Source organism: Macaca fascicularis, chromosome 17, assembly GCF_037993035.2.
Source record: "Macaca fascicularis isolate 582-1 chromosome 17, T2T-MFA8v1.1".
Classification (NCBI taxonomy): domain Eukaryota; kingdom Metazoa; phylum Chordata; class Mammalia; order Primates; family Cercopithecidae; genus Macaca; species Macaca fascicularis.
The window spans coordinates 286627-303685 of NC_088391.1; the positions used below are offsets into that span (position 1 = coordinate 286627).

The window sequence follows — 17059 nt, forward strand, 5'->3', positions numbered from 1 at the left end:
TCCAGGGCGGGCTCCAAAGTCCCAAGGATGAGGTGAGCATCGGTCTTGCTCTGAGGAAGGCCCCTGACAAGTATCCTGAACATGCAGGTACACAGCTGGCTGACTCATCTGAAGGGACCTGCTGAGCTACGAGCTAGGGACAGCTAGAGAAAACTGCGTGAACCTTTGTGACTACTCACAGGTAGGTAGTACTGCCTGAGACACAAAGGTAAAGAATTAACCTGAAACTGCATCTTATAAAACTTATTTTTAAATGATGGCGCTTAATTGAAAAGACTCCCAAAGAATACTGCATTAGAAAGTGACAGAGTGAAACCGTGAGGCTGACCACAGGAGTCCCTGGAAATTTCACCAAATGTTGTGTCAAAACTGGGAAACAGAAGAACTGCACCTGATGAAACATTCCATTAATCACTCGAGTCCTCCCCACATACGAAGCTATGTAAAAAGTGTTCCCAGAAGGTAAAGTGAGCAGGAGGGCTGTGAACACACAAAGAGAGAGCCACTTCGTCCACGGACCACAACAAAAGAAATGCTAATGAGTGCCGACGACACGCTGGAGTCCAGGGCTCTGGGCGCAGCTGGGACGGGCACACTCAGGGTCCCACTGTCCAGATGGGAAACCAGGGTGGAAACACCAGGGAGCCTGTCCCAGGGTGCAGAGCTAGTGAACAGTGGTTCATACTGCGACAATCCCAGCTGCCAGGCTCTGGGGCTCCTCGGGACAGAATCCTGTTGACTTCACTCTGGGGTGCGAGAGGCGGCAGCATCCCCCAAAGGCACCTGGAGAAGTGGTGTTACCCTCCATCCCCTGTCCCCGGCGTTACCCTCCATGCCCCTGTCCCCGGCCTTACCCTCCGTCCCCCTGTCCCTGGTGTTACCCTACTTCCTCTGTCCCCAGTGTTGCTCACCATCCTCCTCACCTCCAGGCCCCTCTCTCTGTCCTCCCTCGTTTTCCTGTTCAGCCAGAGCACATCACATGTCTCTTCCCTTTTCAAGAGGCTCAGCTGCACCCAGAGGCATTCCAGCCTATTCGGGATGGGGCACACACCCTGGGATGGGGCACAGCACAGGGCCGGAAGGGCCTGAGACCCTCTCACTGTCGCCCAGGAAGGATGGAACAGCCCACGGTCATGCTCATTGTCAGGCAGGATGAAAACTTCTGTGTCCGAAATGTTCTTTTCACTGGAACTGTTCGGACCATTCGTGAACGAATCAGTTAAATACCAGCAAATGCCACTCCCACTTATTCTCTGGCTAGTTTTCCACCCACCAGCAACCACACTCCTAGGAATTATCCCTAACGCAGAATCAGCGCCTTGTGCCTTTAGGAAAACCTCTTTCTCTCCAGCTTTGTCCTCCTTCCACAAAAGGTGCCTCTGACTGCCTCACTCGCTGTACCAGGATTTCACTCGGCTATGGAGGAAAATCTGTGTGGGGCTCAGAGGTGGGTGGTCCCTGCATGGGCAGCAGGTCTGTGACATCCTCCGAGGAGCCTGGCCCAGGCCTGCCTCACACGCCAGGACTCTGCCTTCTGGCCCTCGGGCCCCCGAAGCTGCTTTCCCTCCAGGTGTCATGCCCCGGGCAAGAAGGCCGGACAAGGGCCCAGGGCTGCTGTGGGTCAGGAAAGCCTCCTGACACCTCCCACTCCAGGACCCCCCATCAGCATCCCAGCATCTGGACCTGTGTCACCAGCCGCTCCGCTGTACAAGAGAATTGGATTTTCAGCTGGGTGTGCTGCTTCCCTAAACAAAGTAGGGTGTTGTTACTCAGGAAAAAGGAAAAAATTGGCATCTTCTTGGCAACCCCGCGACATCCAGCCACCGGTTCTCACCATCCCAGAGATGTCCATCCAGGGCAGATAGTGTCTTCAACCAAGCGCCACTGACCCAGAAGTGCAGTAATTAGTACACTTTCACCAGAATCACCCACTCCTTCACCTTTACACCCAAGAAAAACATGTTTGCCAGGCAAATTAGATGTCCAGGAGGTGTAAGGAAACCCCAAGCCTGCTTTAAGCCTCAGACTTTTGAGACCGTTGAGGGCTGTGCGCACAAGAGCAAGGCTGCACCCGAAAGCTCTGCTCCTGCCGGACGTCATGGACAGACCACATGGCTCAGCCACATGGACCCTTCCAGGACTTCACGAGAGGGACTTCCGTGGTACATGCAATGATGTGCACTTCGTTCAGCCTCGAACAGACCACGCCCTCGTTACAGGGTCGGTGGTCCACCTCCTGCCATCAGCCCCCCACCTCACCGAGGGTCTGTGTCTGCATCTGAAAGAACTTTGCTGTTTTACCTGGGTACCAAAATGCGGCATCGCAATGTTTAAAGGTCTTTAAATATCAACACTCCGGGTGCAGTCCTTGTCACTTTAATGCGGTCACTCGATGCAGGCCTCACTCACAACTCTGAGGTAGCTCATACCTTCCCTACCTAACCAAGGAAGAAACGAAGGCATGGAAGGTGCAGCTCCTAAGGAGCAGATTAGGATTCAAACCAGTGAACTTCGTCACATGCTGACCTACCTCTCAGTCTGAGATAACGTTGAAAATTAACCAGGTAGAACAGCGTTCCATAAATCAGCTGAAAATGGTCCTTGTGGATGGGCCTGTGGTTACTCCCTGAAGAACAAGACCATTAGCCCAAAAATCCACCTGTGTCACACTCAAATGTTTACATATACAACTATTTTTAAAATAACCCAATCAAGCATGTTCACAGCCATTTAGAGCCATATAGATTGTCTGCTTCGCTGACAATCAACCCAAGACCTCTGTCGGCAAAGGCCACGGTGCCGGGTCCAGAGAAGGCGGGACAGAGACACAAGCAGACACAAGCAGGAACCTTTCCATCCCTGGGAGCCTCGCTCTGATCGGTCCGTGAGGACACGGTACAGACCGTGGGGCACAGGCAGACGGCAGGCCAGGAGAAGGGGCTGCATTGCCGGGAGGCAGTGCTTTGAGCTCTAATGGATGGAACACTGCCAACCAGTGAAGGTGGAGAGAGGGCACACGTCTGAGAGCATGTACAGGCAGCAAAGCACAGCCAGCCTCGGGGAACCAGAAGCCACAGGGACATCAGGTTGGGTGCTGCTGTCTGCCGGCCACTGGCTGGGGGACTGTACTGGGCCTGGAGGGACATCCCTGACACTCCCCACCAGATGCCAGGGGCACCCCCAGCCCCAGGTGAGAACCACGGATCCCATGGTGAATGAGGCCAGCCTGTGGGAAGTGGGGCTGGGACAGCTCTGTACAGCTTAATAGGAAAGTTGGGTTCTATTTTGTGGGGTTTTGGTCACGCCGATGGCTAGTCATGGCTGTCCGTCAGGAAGTGATTTGAGGATAGACTAGAGAAGGGGCTGCCAAGACCAGCGGAGCATTCGCTGTCTGGGTCCAAGGAAAAGGAAATAAAGGCTGGCGATGTGACAGTGGGGGGGAGCACAGAGCAAAGGAACTGGTGGAGACACAGGGCTGGCCCCGCACAGGGCTTTGAGCAGCTACCCGGGGGTCGTCCTATTAATTCTCCTCATGGCCCCAAGAGGCGGCTGTGGGGATCCATCTCCTGAGGACAGAACTGCTCCAGAGCCACACAGCGAGGATCCACAGAACCAAGATCCGGGCCAGCTCCAAAGCGGGTGAACTTGACCCCTCAGCCATGGTCCTAAGACAGGGATCGGAGCCCCCTGGACACACAGACACAGGAACTGCAGGAAGGGGAAACGGATGCCCCGGACCAGTGGCGGGACCCAGGGTTTCAGCCCTCCAGGGCCACTGGGACCAGCCACTGCACAGGTGGACACATGATGCTTTAACTCGCGCTGGGGGAAGGAGCCCTCACTCTCAGGGTGGAGACCGCAGCTCGATCGGGCCGGCCTCCCTGCTGGGCACAGCCTGAGCCACACAGGATGCTGAGGTGCCCCAACGTTGGGGTGCTCAGAGCCACTCAGCTGAGATCGTGGTGCTTTCTGTAACCACCCTCGTTTCTTCACGGTATAGATCTGGACTCCATCCTTTGCAATGTGTGAGGTTCTAGGAAGAGGCTGGCCAGCTGGGGAAGTGTCCTGGGCTCTGTCCCAGTGATGACGAACTTGGCTCCCCACAAGGGCGGCCTGTTCACCACAGTGACCCCCGGGGACCACGCCTGCACCCACCTTGCTGAAGATAATTCACTTCTCATCCGTGAAAGAATAAAGCTAGACTAACTCAATTTCACACTCACTTCCAACTTTAACAACTTGTGTTAGGAAATCAAAGACAAGGACTCTGACCACGTCACAAACCCAGGAAGCAAAATCCGAGACTAACGGAATGATGCCACCTTCGCAGTTCCGAGCTTTACTAGTTGTTTTTCTTTTCTGGTCTGTTTTTCTCTTTTGGTTTAAATAATTAAAGACCCTCGTTGACAAGAAAAAAAATTCTCCATGAAACTAAAAAAAGTGGTTCTAATTAAACATTTAAACATTCTTCCATATGCTTTATAAACAGTTGAAATTACAGCTCTACTTAGTGTTAAGTACTTTAACCAAATGAAAGGTTAATTATACAGACTGGCAATTATAAAAAATAAGGCTACATATTCATGGCATCATGAATAATTAATAAGAACCGTTTGATTTCATTCAGACCAGGGATTCTGTGCTAATAGGCTCTTAGCTGTCTTGAAATAATGGTGAAATTTTAAAATTACTTTTGTACTTAAACACGTCCCCAAAGTGAAGCACAGCGGTTAACATCCATCATGGTGCCCAGCAGAGCGACCCGCCCTACTATGGTCGACACCCTGATTCCCGAGGGCTGCATCCCGGGGCTGTACTCGTGCAGAGAACGTTCAGGAAACAGACCAGGTGGCAGGAGGGGGTCTTGTCCTCAAGGAACCTCATGAGTCTTGCTAGGGGGACAAACAGCGAGAGAATGAAACCGGCAGCCACGGAATCTGGACAGCGATGCCCAGGCCCCGCCATGCATAACCCCTGGCTGGCACCTCCCTGAGACCCGTCTGGCACAGGCAGCGGCAGGGTCCGGCCCTTGGAGCGCAGGGATGGCAGAGCAGGGCCATCAAAGCGGGTGGCATGCCGACAGCGGCTTCTCCGCAAGAGCTCCTGGCTCTCAGGGAGCTGTGGGCTCCTCAATGGGAAATTCTGGCTGAGCTCCAGGGAAAAGCGGGTGGGAGGCCTGTCTCCTCTGCCCCCATCTCCTCTGCCCCAACCCTGGAAGAGGGTCAGATATCAATGCTAACTCTTGTGCTGACTCAATTAAATCAAACAATTCAGAAAACAAACTTGCTTTAAGTATTAATTTCCTAAAAAGAACTAACATGAATTCAAATAATTCACATAATTAAAATGATTTTAATTGTTAATTTAATTAAAACATCTCCGTTTTCACAGCATCATGTACCTTGGTACTTTCTCCTTATTGCATTTCCCATCTTCCAGGGCAGGTTTCCTTCCACCCAGGGCAGCAGCGACTCTGGTGTCTCGGGTATTCCCAGGCTTCCGTCAGCCCCTGGGGGGCTTACAGTTCTGCAGCGGTCTCCATCCTCATTAATCTGCATAAGAACATCCGTCCGCAGGGATGTCCTGTGGCCCCGTGGCCACATCTGACGTGCAGCTAAACGCTGGGCGTATCGCCTGGTGACAGCAGATGACACAACTGTGGGCAAGGTAGCACCTCTGGGCGCCGACACTCTCGATGAGTTTTTTACAAGACCATTCTTTAATGGGTGAACCCTGACAGGAAACACTAAAGATTGTTTTTAACTATTTTTATATCGAGACAAATCTTTGTCAAACGTTCACTCAATGCTAAATGTCACTTCTCCAGCCAACCCCTTTAAGAATACCTAAAACTTAAGACTGGAATGACGCTTTCAAACACATACTCTACTCATGCATTCCCGGGAGCAGAGAGCAGCTTAATGTTTTCACGCTACACAGGCATGAAGTTTGGCGAAGGCATTTTAATATTTTTACCTCAATATTTTAATAAAATCAAAAGATCATTTTCACTCTAATACTCTACTTAGAATCTAATTTTCCATTAAATAAACAGTCAATGTTCAGTAACCCACATGCTGATAAACTTTTGAAAACTTTAGAAAGTATTAAGTATAATCAAAGATTACTTTTAATTTTCGAGCTGGTAAGAGCCTGTGTCAGGGAACAGAGTTGAGATTGAAGAGATAAAAGCACGATGATTTTCTTAAAGAAAAGCGAAATTCGTAAAAGAGACCAGGTGATTATATAAAGAAACACAGAATCCGTTTTCAGAAATGGCAAACATTGACCACAGAACACCAGTGTTGCCCGTGATGAGAGAAACAGTTAAAAGGAAGAATTCATGGTGGCCCAGCATAGATCAGGTGTGGGAGGACAGAGACGTGATGAAATGATCCTCCTTCTAACTTCCCAGAAAGGCACAAATGGCCAGCACTGTAACTGGAGACCACGCAGGCACCAGTGTGAACTCAGACTCCATGGCCAGCACCGTAACTGGAGACCACATGGGCAATGGTGTGAACTCAGACCCCACGGCCCGCACCGTAACTGGAGACCACACGGGCACCAGTGTGAACTTAGACCCGACGGCACCTGCCTGGGCTGCTCCAGCCACCACCAGAACCTGTTCTGCAGCTGAACTGGAAGCTGATTCTGGAAGGAACTGAGGAGCATGAGGACGAGATCCTTCTACCTCAACAGGGATCAATTTTTTAATGATTTCTTTCTTTTAGAAAACTGTTAATAAAATACTTTGTCCTAAAATGACCAGGATTTCAGCAGCCTCTACATTCCTTCATGTCAATCAAAGCTTAGGCACGTGGGTTACTTCACTGTTCGTGACACCCTTTTGAAATAAAACCCGGGGCCGCCTGTGTACCCAAGAGCCTGGGCATTGAACATTCAGACAAAACGTCCAGGGCGAGAATGTTCACGTCCCAGCGGTGCGGTAGAGTGGATGGGGGGAGTTCGAGCCACAGGTGGCCACGCCTCCCCTGCCTCCGGCCAGTGCCCACTGCTCACGCACTCCTTCCTCGGCCCATCCTGAGCCACGGGGCCCTCGCGTAACCAAGGCCACTGCGGTACCTCCAGGAACAAACTGGTTACAGGTGGACTGCTCTCTACGCAACGTACAAAGATTGTTTTTAAAACTGCTCGTCTCTGGAACTTATCACAGTAACAGGCTAGATTAAGAAAACTGACTAAAAACAGTAGGAAGAAAAACTCACTCTACCCGTTGAGGCAAGAGAAATGCACACAGCCTCTGAAATAACTGCAGAGGAGTTTTCCTGGGTTAGGTACGCGGTGGGGTGACCCTACCCCATAGCGGGGCGATGGCACATGGTGGGAACCAAGGAACATCTCCGAGTAAATGTAGGAAAATGCACTCAACTCCCAAACAGAGAGAGAAACTGCTTTTTTCCTTAAAAGCTTCTCTCTTTTATTCTCAGAAAGACTCTCTTTGGTGTCTTGACTGCTGAAGGGACAAGCCTGTCATCCCCAGAAAGCAGCCCTGGACAGTCTCCAGATCCTATAGCCCTCAGGCCCACCTTGCCTACTGATGATCCCACATTACGAAACCTAATAATCAGAAAAAGCCTCTCAGTCCGCAGCTCACAAGTGACATTTTATTCAGGGAAATGCTAATAAAAACCTGGGGCTCTGTGTAAACGCTGTCCCCTAGGTACTGAGGCTCCACACAGATGGCACACAGGGAGACAGGCCTCACCCCTTCCTGGTGCCCCATGTCTCTCCTCACATTTTATTAGCTGAGTTTTGTGGCGGTTTGTTACTTTTAACCTGACTGTCCAAGGCAGCTGCACTAAACTAATTGTCCAGGGCAGATCCACTCATAATGACCATCAGCTCAGAGTTGGAAGTAGCACTGGAGAATGAGGTGGTATCAGGGCACTATGCTTCCCTGCCCTCTTTTCCAGGGATGCCAAGTAAGTTTCTGCCATGGCTGATGATGTCAGCACTACACTAACATTAGTTCAACGGCAGGCCACCAATTAATACTTAATGAACAATGCCCTTAAGAGCAAAACCCCATCTCTGCCAAAAATACAAAAAATTAGCTGGACGTGGTGAGCGCCTATAATCTCAGCTACTGGGGGACTGAGGCAGGAGAATTGTTTGAACCCAGGAGGCAGAGTTTGCAGTGAGCCGAGATTGCACCATTGCACTCCAGCCTGGGCAACAAGAGTGAGACTCCATATCAAAAAAAAAAAAAAAAAAAGAAAAGAAAGAAAGAAAGAAAGAAACGACTCTCATGACCCTGTCAACATCTTCAGTTTTTCCCAAGGATAGTGTAAAATTATCACACACAACGTAAACCCAATTAGATCAACGTTCTCTCCTCACCAATCCATACCTAAATCCATATTTAAAAATGGTCCCCAATTTTTCACAATTTAAGAAGACTGAGAGGAATAACCATGAACAAGCAAGGTTTACACACACGTCAGTCTTCCCAACTCTCGCTCAGGAGCTCACCCCAAACTCCTCCTGTGGAATCAGCCCGGATAACAGTTCCTGGTGGCCGCACAAGAACAGAGGGTCCCACGAACCCACGACAGACCCCACCATTCAGCCCCAGGCAGAGGAGGGAGGTGGACGGTCACAAAAGACAGAAAAGCAGGGAACTGTGATTATTCTGAGTTAATGCAGGTGATTGGGCCAAAAAACAAGGCACATCCACCTGTGAATGGGGTGAGCTCCCAGCTGGCTGTGCAGAGGCTGTAGATATGAAGGAACTCACTTCCCTGCACACTGAAGTGCATGAGCATCTCCACATCGACCGCACCTGGGCTCTGCTCGCCCCTCACAAACTAAGATGACAGTGGCTGCTTCTGGACAGAATGTCAAGGACAGATGGACAGACATCCTGGACAGACACTGTACAGAGACCAGGGGCTGGGAAGGGGGAAGCGGCACAGCCTTGGGGCCAGCAGGGGCGAGGCCAGGAAGCCTCGGTGAAGGCCTGCATCTCCTCATCCAACAGAAGCAGGAGGGGCCACCCAGTGAGGGCTGCAGCTGCGGTGAAGTGGCCAGTGGGACATAGCAGGAGGCCGTGGCCAGCCTTACCCCCAGCCCAGGAGGAGGGGCCCAGCTGCGGGCACTGCCCCGGGAGCCAGAATCCTGAGCCCCCAGGGAAGGTGGGAAATTGCCCCTGGGCACTGGGTGCTCAGGCTGGAGGTGGTGAGACCTCGAGGCCCTGCAGTCGGGGAGGTGAGGGCAGAGATGGCCAAACTGCAGCTCAGTGAAGGGCTTTGTCAGGAAAGGCCCTCAGAGGCTGCCTCACCAGCCAGGGGGAGGTTACTTCCAGCCCAGAGGCTCAACAGGGCCCTCGGTGGTGATGCTTAACCTTGTCCTCTGACAGAGGACCATCGAGACAGAGTCACTCAAACCTCTGCCAAGCTCTGCACCCAAATGAAGCTGTTACCACAGACGCTGAGGCAGGTAGTGCTCATCTCAACTCTGTACAAGTGGTTTATTTAGCCAGTTCTCCAAATTCTTAATGACAAACCACACTAAACGTGTGTTTTCAGTATCACCTATGCTCATAGCTATGTATAAAATAACTATCACAAGGAAAACTAGGTGGTGAACCCAGGAGGAGGAAATCCCCACGACGAGTCGAGAGAACACCAACGGACCGTTGGCTCTTCCCGGCTGAACCCAAGAGCTCTTGGCTGGGCTCACTTCCGTTCTAATTTCCAGATTTATTTTTACTTTCCCACATTTTCATTATGAAAATGTTCAAACATATTTAAAAAGTGGAAGAACAGTACAACGAGTGGTCAAGTTTTCTCCACGTGGAGCTCCAACAACTGCTAACATTTCGTTAGATTTGCTTTCTCACTCTCTCTGTAGATCAGACAGAGAGACAGATTTGTTTCTTCTCTGGAGCCACTTGAAGGTGAGAGGCTCCTGCTGCCTCACCGAGTCCTCAGGCACACGTTCCCTAGGAATAAAGGCCCCTCTGCAGCCGGAGTACCATCATCAGCAGACAAGAATGATTTCAGAGCATCGTTGTCCAGGTTATGTTCAGGTAGCACAATCGTTCCGAAAACGTCTTTTCTATCCGGGCCACACACTGTGCTGAGTGACTCTCCTTCCCCGTCTTAGTCAGGGACAGCCTCGCACCCCTTTTATCTGTGATCTTCACTTTTCGAGAAGATCATTGCATTGTCCTGCAGAATATACCCTACCCCAGAGGCATCTGTTTCTAGGGCCATCATGAAATTCCCTACTATGCACCTCCATTCCCTGTAAACAGGAAGTTTCAGTCTCGAGGCGCGATCACCTTCTGTCAAATGCTTCTCGGCAGCTTCCGGGTGAGGCTGCTGCTTCACGAGGGGCGCGAGCTCCTACTCCTGGTCACTGACGGCACGGCCGCGACCAGCACCACACCCCGAATCAGAAACGTCTGGAGGGGCCGCGGGCAGCCGAGACACCTGGAGGTGTGAACGGCACAGGCGTGGGGCAAGAACAAGGTCAAATCATAACGGAACGTCTGATTCCAGACACTTCCACCTGGGTAAGATGGTGACATCTCCCTAGCAAGTATCTGAAGCCAGAAAGCATAACAGAAAATTCACGACCTGCCTTCGTTCACCCAGGCTGCTCTAACAACACACCACAGGCTGGGCAGGGGCTGGCAAATGACACAAATTCATTTCTCACAGCTCTCAGTCTCAGTCTCAGGCTGGGAAGTCCATAGTCAAGGCCTGACAGGTTTGCCTGGTGAGGGCTTCCTGGTTCATAGACGGCGCTTCTCACTGGGTCTGCACACCATGGAAGGAGCGAGGGAGCTCTCTGTAGTCCCTTTTTTGAGGGCACAAATCCCATTTATGAGACCCTCAAGACCTCCTCACCGCCCAAAGCTCCCCCTCCTAGCACTATCTCCTCGCGGGTGAGGATTCCAACTTGTGAATCTTGGGGAGACACAAACATTACAAAAGCCCATCATTTAATTTTTTTTAAAGGCATTTTTGCTTCTGCAAAGTCTCAAGATAAAATCAAAAGAAAGAGGTCTGAGTCAATCCACACAGTTCTCCCAAAAAGGGAAGTGATCAATTGCCACCACTTTTTATCCGAGACCTGCTGGGTGCCCCGGTCTGCATGACTGATTCTAAAACGCCATCCTCTCCTCTGCCATTCAGAGGTCAGAGTCAGTCCAGAGCTTAACACCAAGGCAGAGCTGACTGAATGACACCAGCTAATCCAGTAAGACAAGCCAAGACTCCTGCCAAAGGCCTAATCCTTCCCCCAGGGAAACATGGAAGGGCCAGACACCTGGCAGCCCTTCCTTCCTGCCCTAAAGCCCCAGAGACACAGCGCCGGCCAGGTGTGTGCCTGGGGCAATGCACAGTAACGTCAGCTGGGCACCGAGTCTGAGAACATGTTATCAAGTAAAAATGAAAACAAGACTGCTGAGAAAAGTTCATGCTTAATCACCTCTGGGCTAAATTCTAAATACAATGTTATTTCAGAGCTAGGTGGAAGTAATTCCTTAAAAATATATATGAACAGTGACTAGCAACCAGGGTGATAAGTACTCAATATGTGTTTGATGAATAGATGAATTTTTAAAATTTATGAAAAGAGCACGCTCTATTTAGGAGAATTCTATTTAATTGGATGTCCTAACTAGACAGTGGTTCCTTCGTGCTGACAGCAGAGTTTGTTTCAGTTAACTCAAAAAATGGTAAGTCACTCTAACAGAAAACCAAAAGGCTTTACAGAGAGTCAAATTATGGTGCCAATTCAACCGTGCATGGCAATTTCACCTTAATATTTAAATTCTCGAAGCACCATACTCAGAAAACAAGACATAACATACATAAATGCATCGACTAAAGCACCATCATCTAGAATTTGACAAAGTTTGACTGTGAGTTTCAAGAAAAGGGCTGATGAGGCCAAGAAGTTCCTTCCCCTCTCCCCTTACCTCCCATTTTGGTGGCCAACTCAATGCAGAGAAATTCCTGTTTCAGGTTTGCACACATTGGAACAATCCTGGTATCTATTCCCCCAAGACACCAACAGGCTGAAGTCTGCAGGGTGCACATATTGAAAAATCACAGGAGCACTAGAGTGGCGGAAAGAGGTGCCCGTGAAGACGTCATCCTTTCTAAGACAGGGTCTGATTCCGCCTCCGGGCCCTTTTGCAAAAAGCCATTGGTACAAATTCATAGCCACCAGGAGGAAACACGCAAAAGACCCCACTGCCCTCCTGGCTTCCCAGAAGGCCTCAGAAGGATGAGACATGGAGCCTGCGTGCAATCCTGGACCCTCCTCCCTGCATTCAGTTTGACATGTGTCACTTGTTTGACTGACGGAGGTCCCACAATGGGCACAAGGAGACCCGTCAGGTCAAGAGGGTGCTGCCCGGCTCATGGTCCACACATGCGGACCTGTCAGGTCAGGATACCCGGCTCATGGCCCACACGTGGGGATGCGTCAGGTCGGGAGGGTGCTGCCCGGCTCACGGTCCACACATGGGCATGCGTCAGGTCAGGAGGGTGCTGCGCAGCTGTCAGTATCAGCCACATATGCACATTCTCCACTGAAGCCACTGCATGAAACCACTGCATGAAGCCATGCTGGAAGCACTTTCTGGCAGGTTTAGGAGGCTCGTGTCCAAGGTCATTAAACACATGGCAAGCTCGCCTTGGAGGCATTTTACTGTGCTTATGACAATGAAGCATTCTCATTGCACTGAATAGAGCACGCTTTCTTGTTCAGTGCCTCGTTGAAATAGGCATTTTGTACCTGTCTTACAGATTACATCAAGGCCCTAATACATTTAGACCCTTGTCTCAGGTACACACAAAACAGCGGCATCTCTAGAACGTGTTTTGGACCACGGGAGGAAAACAAATCGCAGCATTATCGATTGATGTTGCTTAAAGTGTATTTCCAAATGTTTCTCCCGAGCCCGGCCTGTGTTCACGGCTTCCGCTGACCACACGCCATCTGCTGGGCACTCTGTGCACTTTCTCCCACACCCGCCACGCCTGTGGTCCTGTGCTTATCTCTCCACACGTCCCCACGTGGCTAAATCTCCCACACTCACCACGCCTGTGGGCCTGTGCCTGTCCCTCCAGGCGTCCGCACCTACCACGCGGCTAACGCACACTTCCTACAGGCGGCAAGTGCCTGAACATCCCCATGGCTGGAGGGGCTTTGGGTAGGTTCTACAGAACCCACAGACAGGTATGGCCACCCCGCCCACGGCCACCAGAGGCTTTGCTTTGTCTCTAGAGGTGCCGTTCGATGAGGCGACATGGCAGATGACCCAGTGTTAGGTAACTAAGACTCAGGAAATCACGGCCGTCTTACCTTTAGAACTCACCTCTCTCCCTAGCACTACATCGCAAAGGGTGGGTCGCCAGAGTTGGGGAAGAGATGCCCAAGGCTCCCTCCTGCCCTGACAAGCTGGGACACTGCTCCCCTCCGTTGGTTTCTCACCGCACTTCAATAAACTGAGCTCACAGCAAGAGGCGGGCATGGGGTGAGTAGAAACACACAGCAGACCCTGGGTGGGCAAGATGGAGGACGAGGGTGCTCGCGGAGACGAGGGTGTGCCCCAGGAAGAAGGTGCACGCGGGGTAGAGGGTGCGCGCGGGGAAGAGGGTGCACAGGCCCCGAGAAACTGGTGGCAGCAAGGCCGGTCAAGGCTGAACTCCAACAGAGGCAGCAGCAACGGTGTTGGGCAAGTCACAGAGAAAGCACCACCCAGAGGGGCTGCATGAACCAGCAGCGACCCCAACCCAACGTGCTCATCGGACTGGGCACACGCACATGCTGTGGACACGTGTGAATATGTTCCAATTAACGTGATGTTACGTAATAATTAACAATGTTAACCCCACGACTTCATTACATGGCATCTGGCACATTGAGACTTTTTATTCTGTCTCTCTTCCTATACAAAGAAGTGGAAAATAGGTCCAAGATCATTCACAACAAATTATTGCTAATTGAAAAAAAAAAAAAATTTCTACCCTCACCTTGGAGGATCTCAAGGCAACACCTCGTTCTTTGAGGTCATGGTTTGGACGCTCTCCGGATCCCTAGGTGGGTCTGAAACTGCAAGGAATCCCCAAATGGGCAGTTTTGGGGCCAGCACGGACGCCAGCCGTACATCCAGGCAGGTCTTGGCAGGTTGCTCCGTGACTTCGGCTGGGTCACTAAACTTTTCTTGCACTCAGAACCCGCCAGGAATGAGGGCACTGGCCCGCACGTCTCTGTTCCCAAGGCTACATCCCCTATGTTCCACTGCACTCTGGGTTCCATGCCTTAGATCCCAGGCACCTTAAAGTTGACGTTTCCCCACCAGCCCTCATGAAGTTGATACTCAGATAACGTCCTTCCTCTCCCACCTGGTCAGTACCCAGGGAGAAAGGAACACGGGTCTCAGTTTGATTTTCTGCCAGTCCATCGAAAAAACAGCTGGCCAGCAGCACTGGTGCACAGCACTGCCAGGTTACCCGTGACGAAAACAAAGCAAAACGAGATATACTCAAGTCAGCTGCGGCAAGTGCTTCTACATCCCTGCTCCAACAAGGAAAGACAGGAGGCCAGGAGTGTGGCTCACGCCTCTTGTCCTTCCTTGTTGGGTCAGGGGTACAGAAGCATTTTGGGAGACTGAGGCAGGACAAATGCTTGAATTTGAGACCAGCCTGGGCAACATAGCAAGACCCATCTCTACAAAAAAAAAAAAAAAAAAAATTAGCCAGGTATGGTATCATGCCTGTAGTCCCAGATACTCAGGGGGCTGAGGTGAGAGGATCACCTGAGTCCAGGAGGCGGAGGTTGCAGGGAGCCAAGATTGCACCACTGCACTCCAGCCTGGGCATCAGGGTGAGACCCTGTATCAAAAAAAAGAAAAAACAAAAAACAAAAAAAAGATAAGAAATACAGGAGACCACTAATAATTCCAGATAGCGCCTGCTAATTTGAAATCTTTTCCAGATATGGTGAAGGAAATCATTTTTCTTCCTACGCCCATTCTAAGGAAACGTTTCTATTTTTCTGCTATACAATTTGGTAACCTGCCATTTCAGATCCTGGCCTCTTTAAGCAGGACTTGCTGGAGTGCCAGCAAAGCAGCGCTCTGAAACCTCAGCATCCTCAGGCCCACCTGGAGGGCAGGTGAGATGCTGGGCCTCCACCTCCAAAAGTCACACTGGGGTGGGGCAGATCTGGGGTGAGGCAGGGTTTGCATTTCTAGTCTAGGGCCACACCACCCTAAACACGCCCATCTCATCTAAGGCATACCAGAGGGAGAAGCCACGTAGGGCAAGTCACCGAGCAAGCGTCCAGGCACCAGGTCACCAGTTGTCTATTTAAATGCAAACCCGTCAAACAGCTTAAGTCAAACAGGTTCACCCTCCTAACACACTGGCCAACACAGCTAGTGATAAATATCACTGCCGTTAGACCTTCTGCTCACTGATGACCAGAGCAATGGCCTGAAACATCAAAGCTGAAGGGTGTGTGCTATGGTCAGAGCTCTGCACACCGCCATCCCAGGCCATCTCACACGGGTGCCTTCACTGGCACCGGGGTCTCACAGACCAGCTCCACGCTTACACTTACTGGGACGCAACCACCCTTTCAGCCCTTCATTCATCTGTACCCTATAGCAGTGTTCAAGGGAGGCTAATTTAAGTAAGAAATGTAATACGGACATCTGTGAACTCTTCCTCCATATCCACTGAGTGGCCCTCCAGAAACAGAAATATTAAAAAGAAAAAGAAGATTTAAGAGTCAAACACAGGGCCGGGTGCAGTGGCCCATGCCTGTAATCTCAGCACTTTGGGAGGCCAAGGCGGGCGGATCATGGGGCCAAAAGTTTAAGACCAGCCGACCAACATGGCAAAATCCTGTCTCTACTAAAAATACAAAAATCAGCCAGGCATGGTGGCACATGCCTGTAATCCCAGCTACTAGGGGGGCTGAGGCAAGAGAATTGCTCGAACTGAAAGGCGGAGGTTGCAGTGAGTGGAGGTTGCAGTGAGCCTAGATCATGACACTGCACTTCAATCTGGACGACAGAGCAAGACTCCGTCTCAAAAAAACAAAAACAGGCCAGGCACGGTGGCTCACGCCTGCAATCCCAGCACTTCTGGAGGCCAAGGCGGGTGGATCACAATGTCAGGAGATCGAGACCATCCTGCTTAACACTGAAACCCCGTCTCTACTAAAAATACAAAAAATTTAGCAGGGCGTGGTGCGGGCACCTGTAGTCACAGCTACTCGGGAGGCTGGGGCAGGAGAATGGTGTGAACACGGGAGGCGGAGCTTTCAGTGAGCCTGGATCGCGCCACTGCACTCCAGCCTGGGTGACAGAGAGAGACTCCATCTCAAAAAAAATAACAACAACAACAACAACAAGAAAAACACAGAAACTCGTGGAACAAGCCCTTGCCCCACTCCATGTCAGCTGTGCTGTGCCACCCAGGAGCATGCAAAGCTCAAAGAGTCATCCACCTGCCTTGCGTAAATGATGTCAATACTCGAATCACAGAGACTCAGATTCCCTAGCCCTCGCCATGTGCATGTCACTCACAAGCAGGCATGAGGACCCCCGCAATTCACAGGGAATCCCTCTGGCCATCTGATGACCATCCATTCATAAATAAAAAGCATTAATTCCAGCTGGGTTGCAGAGGTGTACACATCAATACTTGTTACTGTTCACAAATGTTCCACTTGAGGATGGAGTGACGTTACAGAATTGGGAAGAACTTCACAGACATACGAGGGGTGCATTTAAGGAAAAAGTGTAAGGAAAAGGTGAGAAAATGGAATACGCTAACCTCTGTCTTTTCATCACCTTCTAAATCTTATGATTCCAGTTCTGTTCATTCTGCAGTGAAAAATAACAAGTGATTCACATTCAGACACAAGGTGGCTTAGGAAACTGTGGCTGTTTTACAAAGATGAAACAATTTAGAAGATCAGGATTCCATGAACGTACTTACTTAAAGAGAGAAGAGACTGGGAGTTACACATCAACTTACCAAGGCTGTCCCGAAGTCCA

The 17059-nt window shown here is 50.7% G+C and overlaps 1 long non-coding RNA gene across 1 annotated transcript in view; it reads right to left on the bottom strand.

The window, feature by feature from the left end:
* Positions 1-5332: 5332 nt before the first annotated feature.
* The window catches only part of LOC135968055 (uncharacterized), a 50879-nt gene continuing 39152 nt past the window's right edge, over positions 5333-17059 (bottom strand). Inside the window, exon 3 of the long non-coding RNA XR_010582485.1 lies at positions 5333-5733. This is a non-coding gene — a long non-coding RNA (uncharacterized lncRNA). The remainder of the gene's footprint in view (positions 5734-17059) is intronic.